The following is an 8315-nucleotide window of genomic DNA, read 5'->3' as shown; positions in this document are numbered from 1 at the left end:
TTACAGCCCCCCAAATCCTTCTCATTTCACCTCCCACCTGCTCCCCTCTGCACTCCCTCCAAACTCCCCATTACAGCTCCCAATTGCTCCCCATTTCAATTCCCGCTTGTTCCCCTTTACACCTCCTCACAGGCCCCCACTACAGCTCCCCAACTGCTCCCCATTTCACCTCCCATCTGCTCACCTTTGCACCCCCTCACAGGTCCCCATTACAGCTCCCCATTTCACCTCCCACCTGCTCCCCTTTGCAGCCCCACAGAGCTCCCCATTACAGCCCCCCAAATCCTTCTCATTTCACCTCTCACCTACTCCCCTTTGCACTCCCTTACAGTTCCCCATTACAGCCCCCCGATTGCTCCCCATTTCACCTCCCTCCTGTTCCCCTTTGCACTCCCTCACTGCTCCCCAGTGCACCCCTTCACTGCTCCCCATTCCCGCCCCCAACCGCTCCCCATTTCTCCTCCCAACTGCTCCCCAATTCATCCCCACGGCCCCCCCTTCTCACCCCCCACGGTTCCCCATTGCACCACCGCACCGCCGCAGCTCACCTCCTCCTCATCACTCCCCTTCTAGCCCCCTCATCCCTTGCCCCCACCCCTGCCCACTTCTCCTCCTCGTCCCCTTCGGACCCACGCTCGGCATGGGGCGGTCTGGGGGTCTGGGGCGGAACGGGATCGGCCGTGGGGACCCCCACGGCCCGGTTGTGGGCTCGCACTGGCACCTAGTGGAGGCCCGCTGGTGGTGATGGCAGTGGGAGCTGGCGAGCGGAGCAGGCCCTGGCCGTCCTCACCTCCGCAGCGGGGCCTCTCTCCCTTCGGTCGCCCTCCCCTGCCCCTGGAAAAGCACTAGAAGCAATTTATTCTCCAGTCAGGAGGCCTGGGTTTTATTCCCAACAATAATAATAATAATGATGATGATGTTGGTATTTGTTAAGCGCTTACTATGTGCAGAGCACTGTTCTAATCGCTGGGGGTAGATACAGGGTAATAGGTTGTCCCACGTGAAGCTCACAGTCTTGAACCTCATTTTCCAGATGAGGTCACTGAGGCCCAGAGAAGTGAAGTGACTTGCCCACAGTCACCCAGCTGCCAAGTGGCAGAGCCGGCATTCGAACCCAAGACCTCTGACTCCCAAGTCCGGGCTCTTTCCACCAGTCGTTGTCCACTGGGTGACCTTGGGCTTAATCGCTTCACTTCTCTGGACTTATGTTTCCTCATCTGTAAAATGGGGATTCAAAATCCAGTCTCCTCCCCAGCTTAAAATCAATCAGTGGTGTTTGTTGAGCACTCACTGTGTGCAGAACACTGTACTAAGAGCCCGGGCATGGGAGTCAGAGGTCATGGGTTCTAATCCCAGCTCTGCCGCTTGCCAGCTGTGTGACTTTGCGCAAGTCACCTCACTTCTCTGGGCCTCAGATACCTCATCTGTAAAATGGGGATTAAAACCATGAGCCCCACGTGGAACAGTCGGATCACCCTGTATCTCCCCAGCGCTTAGAACAGTGCTCTGCACATAGTAAGCACTTAACAAATACCACCATTATAATTATTATTTCAATATGACAGAGTGGTAGACACAGCGTGGCTCAGTGGAAAGAGCACGGGCTTTGGAGTCAGGGCTCATGAGTTCGAATCCCAGCTCTGCCACTTGTCGGCTGTGTGACTGTGGGCAAGTGACTTAACTTCTCTGTGCCTCAGTTCCCTCATCTGTAAAATGGGGATTAAGACTGTGAGCCCCACGTGGGACGACCTGATTCCCCTATGTCTACCCCAGCGCTTAGAACAGTGCTCAGCACATAGTACGCGCTTAACAAATACCAACATTCCCTGACTTCAGAGAGCTTGCAGTCTAGAGGGAAGGGAGCCCCATGTGAGTCAGTCTGTCAGTCGTACTTACTGAGCTCTTACCTTGTGCAGAGAACTGTACTAGAGAAGCAGCGTGGCTCGAAGCAGCGTGGCTCAGGGGAAAGAGCCGGGCTGGGGAGTCAGAGATCATGGGTGCAAATCCTGGCTCTGCCACTTGTCAGCTGTGTGACTTTGGGAGAGTCACTTCACTTCTCTGGGCCTCAGTTACCTCATTTGGAAAATGGGCCTTGAGACTGTGAGCCCCACGTGGGACAACCTGATCACCTTGTATCCTCCCCAGCGCTTAGAACAGTGCTCTGCACATAGTAAGCACTTAACAAATGCCATCATTATTATTACAAGTATTCCCAAGCGGTAGGGTGAGTACAACGTAGCAATATAACAGACACGTTCCCCGCCCTGGACGAGTTTACAGCCTAGAGGGGGATGGGAATGGGTCTGGTCTGATCTTAATGCTCAGTACAGTGCTTCGCATGGCGTAAGAGCTTAAGAAATACCACCCGTGGTTATATGAGAAGCAGCGTGGCTCAGTGGAAGGAGCCTGGGCTTGGGTAACAGAGGTCATGGGTTCGAATTCCAGCTCTGCCACTTGGCAGCTGGGTGACTGTGGGCAAGTCATTTCACTTCTCTGTGCCTCAGTGGGCTCATCTGTAAAATGGGGATGAAGACTGCGAGCCTCATGTGGTACAACCTCATTACCCTGTATCTCCCCCGGCACTTAGAACAGTGCTCTGCACATAGTAAGCGCTTAACAAATACCAACATTATTATTATTATTTGGTCTCTTGGCCATGTAGGAGCCGGCCACCCGGAATGGACTGGTCTTTGCCCAGCTGGCCCTTAGATGGCACCATCGCCTTGAACAATGATGGCGTAGGCATCTACATCAGAGCTTCAGACTGACCCCTGGGCAAGGAGGATATCAGCACCGGCCTGCCTCCTGCGGGACTGTCAGCCCCCTCGCTCCTGGCCTCAGTTTCCCTTTCTATATAATGGGAGGGTTGCCCCACCTCTGCCTCGCCCAGGATGTCGAGGACGGGGTGCTCGGAGGGATTCTTGCCCTCGGCCTCGTTGGCTCTACCGGCAAATCTCGCGATCCAGCGTGGACAGGAGAGCAGCGAGTTCTCCGAGGGAAGAGGCCGGGAGTGTGGATGGGGAATCCTCCTGGGGCTCCCTAGACCTCATTCCATGCCCACCGCCGGCCCTCTGAGGCAGGCCTTCCTCCTGTGCCTTAGTGGGCAGCGAAAACTAAAGGAGTTGAGGCAACAGAGCCTGCGGCAGAGAATAATAATGTTGGTATTTTAGTGCTTACTATGTGCAGGGCACTGTTATAAGCTCTGGAGGAGATCCAGGGTCATCAGGTTGTCCCACGTGAAGCTCACAGTCTGAATCCCCATTTTCCAGATGAGGGAACTGAGGCACTGAGGCGCTGCTTCTCTAAATATTATTGAATGAATGAATGAATGAATGAGGTGCCAGGCTGATTACATTCTCCTCAGCCTTCTCTGAGGAGAAGCAGCGTGGCTCAGTGGAAAGAGCCCGGGCTTGGGAGTCAGAGGTCTTGGGTTCAAATCCCAGCTCTGCCACTTGGCAGCTGTGTGACTGTGGGCAAGTCACTTCACTTGTCTGGGCCTCAGTTCCCTCATCTGTAAAATGGGGATTAACTGTGAGCCTCATGTGGGACAACCCGATGACCCTGTATCTACCCCAGCGCTTAGAACAGTGCTCTGCACATAGTAAGCGCTTAACAAATGCCAACATTATTATTATTATTAATGTACAAATCGGCAACAGATAGAGACAGTCCCTGCCCATTGATGGGCTTACAGTTTAATCGGGGGAGACAGACAGACAAAAACAATAGCAATAAATAGAATCAAGGGTATGTACATCTCATTAAAACAATAGCAATAAATAGAATCAAGGGGGGTGTACATCTCATTAACAAAATAAATAGGGTAATAAAAATAGATACAATTGAGCACAGTGCTGAGGGGAGGGGAAGGGAGAGGGGGAGGAGCAGAGGGAAAGGGGGGAAAAAGGGGGCTTAGCTGAGGGGAGGTGAAGGGGGAGCAGAGAGGGAGCAGAGGGAAAAGGGAAGCTCAGTCTGGGAAGGCCTCTTGGAGGAGGTGAGCTCTCAGTAGGGCTTTGAAGAGGGGAAGAGAATTAGAATTAGAGACCAGGAGCGAGGGGACTGATCTCCAGACCCCCCTGAGATCAGAGCAGAGGAAATGCCCCTTGCCTCAAGAGATACTTAGGGAGCACCCAGGAAAGGGCTTTTTTGCGGGGCAGACTGTTCAAACTCGAGAGCAATCAATCCATCAGTGGTATTTATTGAAAACCTACCGTGTGCGGATCAGCGTACCTAGCACTTGGGAAAGTACAGTGCAGCAGAGTTGGTAGACAAGTTCTACCGGAGAAGCAGCGTGGCTCAGTGGAAAGAGCATGGGCTTAGGAGTCGGGGGTCTTGGGTTCTAATACCGGCTCTGCCACCTGTCAGCTGTGTGACGTTGGGCAAGCGACTTAACTTCTCGGTGCCTTGGTTATCTCATCTGTAAAACAGGGATTAAGACTGTGAGCCTCACGTGGAACAACCTGATAGCCTTGTATCTACCCCAGCACTTAGAACAGTGCTCGGCACATAGTAAGCGCTTAAGGAAGGAAATACCAACATTATTATGTTCCCTCTCCACAAGAGCTTAAGTCCAGAGCAGAAAGCCAAGAACCTCAGACCCTGAATCCATCAGTTAATCAATCACTGAATGCCTATTCTGTGTAGAAGCACTCTAATTAATTAATTAATGTTGGTATTTGCTAAGCACTTACTATGTGCAGAGCACTGTGCTAAGCGCTGGGGTAGATACAGGGTCATCAGGTTGTCCCATGTGAGGCTCACAGTCTTAATCCCCATTTTACAGATGAGGTAACCGAGGCACAGAGAAGTTACGTGATTTGCCCACAGTCACACAGCTGACTATTGGCGGAGTCGGGATTCGAACCTGTGACCTCTGACTCCCAAACCCGTGCGCTTTCCACTGAGCCACGCTGCTTCAAGCTGCTTATTGGGGGTACAGTATAATAGAGTCGATAGGTGTGATGCCTGCCCTCAAAAAGCTCCGAGTCTAGCTAGAGAAGCAGCCACTAAAATAAATTACTGCTAGGGGAAACACTGAGCAAAAGGACATGGTCGTAAGTGCTGCGGAGCTGGATGGAGGGTGGGTTTCAAAGTGCTCAGGGGTTGAGGATGAAAGTGCACAGGTGACAGAAATGGAAGAGAAAATGGGGTGAGGGGATGAGAGGTTAGTCGGTTAGACTTCCTGGAGGAGACGTGATTTTAGTAGGGCTTTGAAGGTGGGGAGAACAGCGGTCTACGCCACTGTGCTCCGAGGGGCTGGTGTGGGGAGAATCCCCGTGGTCCACGGGGGATGGACACCCCGGTCACCAGAGAGCCCATGAAGAGAAGGCTCAGCACAGCTTAGCAGAGTCTTGCTCAGGGGCAGGGGGATGGACTAGATGATCATTGACCCCTCTCTCTCTATTCAACCCACATATTCACTCCATCACAAATCCTGCCAGTCCCCCCTTCACATCACTAAAATCCGCCCTTTCCTCTCCATCGAAAATGCTACATTAATACATCCTATCCTTCCTGGAATACCGCATCGGCCTCCTGGCTGACCTTCCAGCCTTCTGTCTCTTCCCACTCCAGTCCATACTTCACCCTGCAGCATGGATCATTTTTCTCCAAAAAAGTCCAGGACACATCACCCCGCTCCTCAAAAAGCTCCAGTGGTTCCCCTTCCACCTCCGCATCAGACAAAAATGCCTCACCCCTGGCTTGAAAGCACTCCACCACCATGCCCCTCCTACCTCACCTCATTCATTCCTTCTACAACGCGGCCCCACACTTCACTCCTCTAGTGCTAACCTTCTCACTGTGCCCCGCTCTGCCCTGTCTCACCGCCAACCCCTGGCCCCACATCCTGCCTCCTCAAATCTGACAGACAATTACTCTCCCCCGCTTCAAAGCCTTATGGAAGACACATCTCCTCCAAGAGGCCTTCCCAGACTAAGCGCCCCTCTTCCCTCTTCTCCCACTCCCTTCGGTATAGCCCTGCCTTGCTCCTTCCCCATTCCCAGCCCCACAGCACTTGTGTGCATATCTGTAATTTAATTATTCGTATTGATAACTGTCTCCCCTCTTTATTCTGTAAGCTTATTGTGGGCAGGGAATAATAATAATAATAATGTTGGTATTTGTTAAGCGCTTACTATGCGCAGAGCACCGTTCTAAGCGCTGGGGTAGATACAGGGTCATCAGGTTGTCCCACGTGAGGCTCAAAGTCTTCATCCCCATTTGACAGATGAGGGAAATGAGGCACAGAGAAGTGAAGTGACTGGCCCACAGTCACCCAGCTGCCAAGGGGCAGAGTCGGGATTCTAACCCATGACTTCTGACTCCCAAGCCCGGGCTCTTTCCACTGAGCCATGCTGCTTCTCAGTGGAAAGTTTGCTTATTGTTGAATTGTACTTTCCCAAACTCTTACTACCGTGCTTTGCCCACAGTAATCACTCAATAAATACGATTGAATGAATGAGTGAATGAATGACTACTGGGAATCACCCCCAGGTCTGCGGTCCTGGGCTCCCCCAACTCCCCTGACAGGGTGTTCATACTGACAGACCGAACAACACCACCAGGTGATGAGAGTATTTCTATTTCAGGGAGAAACCAAAGTTTTTAGAAAGCTATCAAGCAACCCGATGTCATACTTGAAATTTGCTTTATTTGATATTCTTTTTCAAAGCCCTTCCACATCAATCATCTATCGGCCTACAGGGAAAAGCACTGGCCTGGGGGGGGGGTCCTGACACTGAGAGATCCCAGGTTCTGATCCCAGCTCTGCTACTTGTCTGCTGCGTGACCTTGGGCAAGTCACTTCACATCTCTATGCCTCGGTGTCTTCCGTTAAATGGGGATTGAGTCCTATTTCCTTCTACTTAGACTGTAAGCCTTGTGTGGACAGGGACTTGGTACAACCTGGGTATCGTGTATCTACCACAACACTTAGTACAGTGCTTAACAAGAATAATAATAATAATAATTTATTCAATCTTATTTATTGAGCGCTTACCATGTGCAGAGCACCGTACTAAGCCCTTGGGAGAATACAACAGTAAACAGACATTTTCCCTGCCCTCAGTGTGCTTATGGTCTGGGGAGTCGGGGAGGGAGACAGACATTAATATAAATAAATTAATTACAAAGGTACATGATAATGATAAGCTATCCAACACTGCTATGAAATAGAGGCAGGTTTTGTTATCATGCCCATGTCCAGATGAGGAAACCGAAGTCCAGAAAGGTTACGTCTCTTAGCCTTGAGGGTAGAAATCGTGTCTACCATCTCTATTTTATTGTACTCTCCACAGTGCTTAGCACAGTGGTTAGTACATGGTAAATGCTCAACGAATATCATGGATCGCTTGCTTCATTGATCAATGTTATCCCATAGGCCAGGGGCACAGACGGGACTAGAAGCTGGTCGGTTAGTCAATCGGATTTATTGAGCACTTACTGTGAGCAGGGCTTGTTTTGTACTTCTCAAGCACTAAAAAAAAATCCATTACCACCCAGAGACTAGAAGGAAGAGAAGTGGAGTTAGAGGATGGGGCAGAGGAGGGGAATAGGAGGAAAATTTGAAAAGGTTTGGAAGTCACAGGATCTGGATTCTAATCTCTGCTCCTCCATTTACCAGTTAAGGGATCTTGGGCAAGTCACTGTGCTGGATCTCAGTTTCGTCATCTGTAAATATCTGTTCACTACCTGTTCTCTCTGGTATTATTCATTCAATAGTATTTATTGAGCGCTTACTATGTGCCGAGCACTGTACTAAGCGCTTGGAATGTACAATTCGGCAACAGATAGAGACAATCTCTGCCCATTGTCGGGCTTACAGTCTAATAGGGGACCATGAGCCCCATGTGAGATAGGGACTGTATCTGACCTTTCATTCATTCAATCACATTTATTGAACACTTACTGTGTGCAGAGCACTGTACTAAGCGCTTGGGAAAGTACAATACAACAATAAGTAGACTCACACCCTGCCCACAACAAGCTTGCAGTCTAGATAGCAATATAAATAAAATTACAGATATATACATAAGTGCTGTGGGGCTGGGACGGGGGAAGAGCAAAGGGAGCAAGTCAGGGTGAAGCAGAGGGAGTGGGAGATGAGGAAAAGTGGGGCTTAGTCTGGGAGGGCCTCTTGGAGGAGATGGCCCTTCAATAAGGCTTTGAAGGGCGGGAGAGTAATCGTCTGTTGGATTTGAGGAGGGACGGTGTTCCAGAAGTAGGATGTGGGCTACGGGTCAATGGCGAGACAGGCAAGGTCAAGACACAGTGAAAAGGATAGCGTAAGAGGAGCGAAGTGTGCTGGCTGGGTT

Source organism: Ornithorhynchus anatinus, chromosome 6 (assembly GCF_004115215.2).
Source record: "Ornithorhynchus anatinus isolate Pmale09 chromosome 6, mOrnAna1.pri.v4, whole genome shotgun sequence".
NCBI lineage: Eukaryota > Metazoa > Chordata > Mammalia > Monotremata > Ornithorhynchidae > Ornithorhynchus > Ornithorhynchus anatinus.
This window is presented reverse-complemented; position numbering follows the sequence as displayed.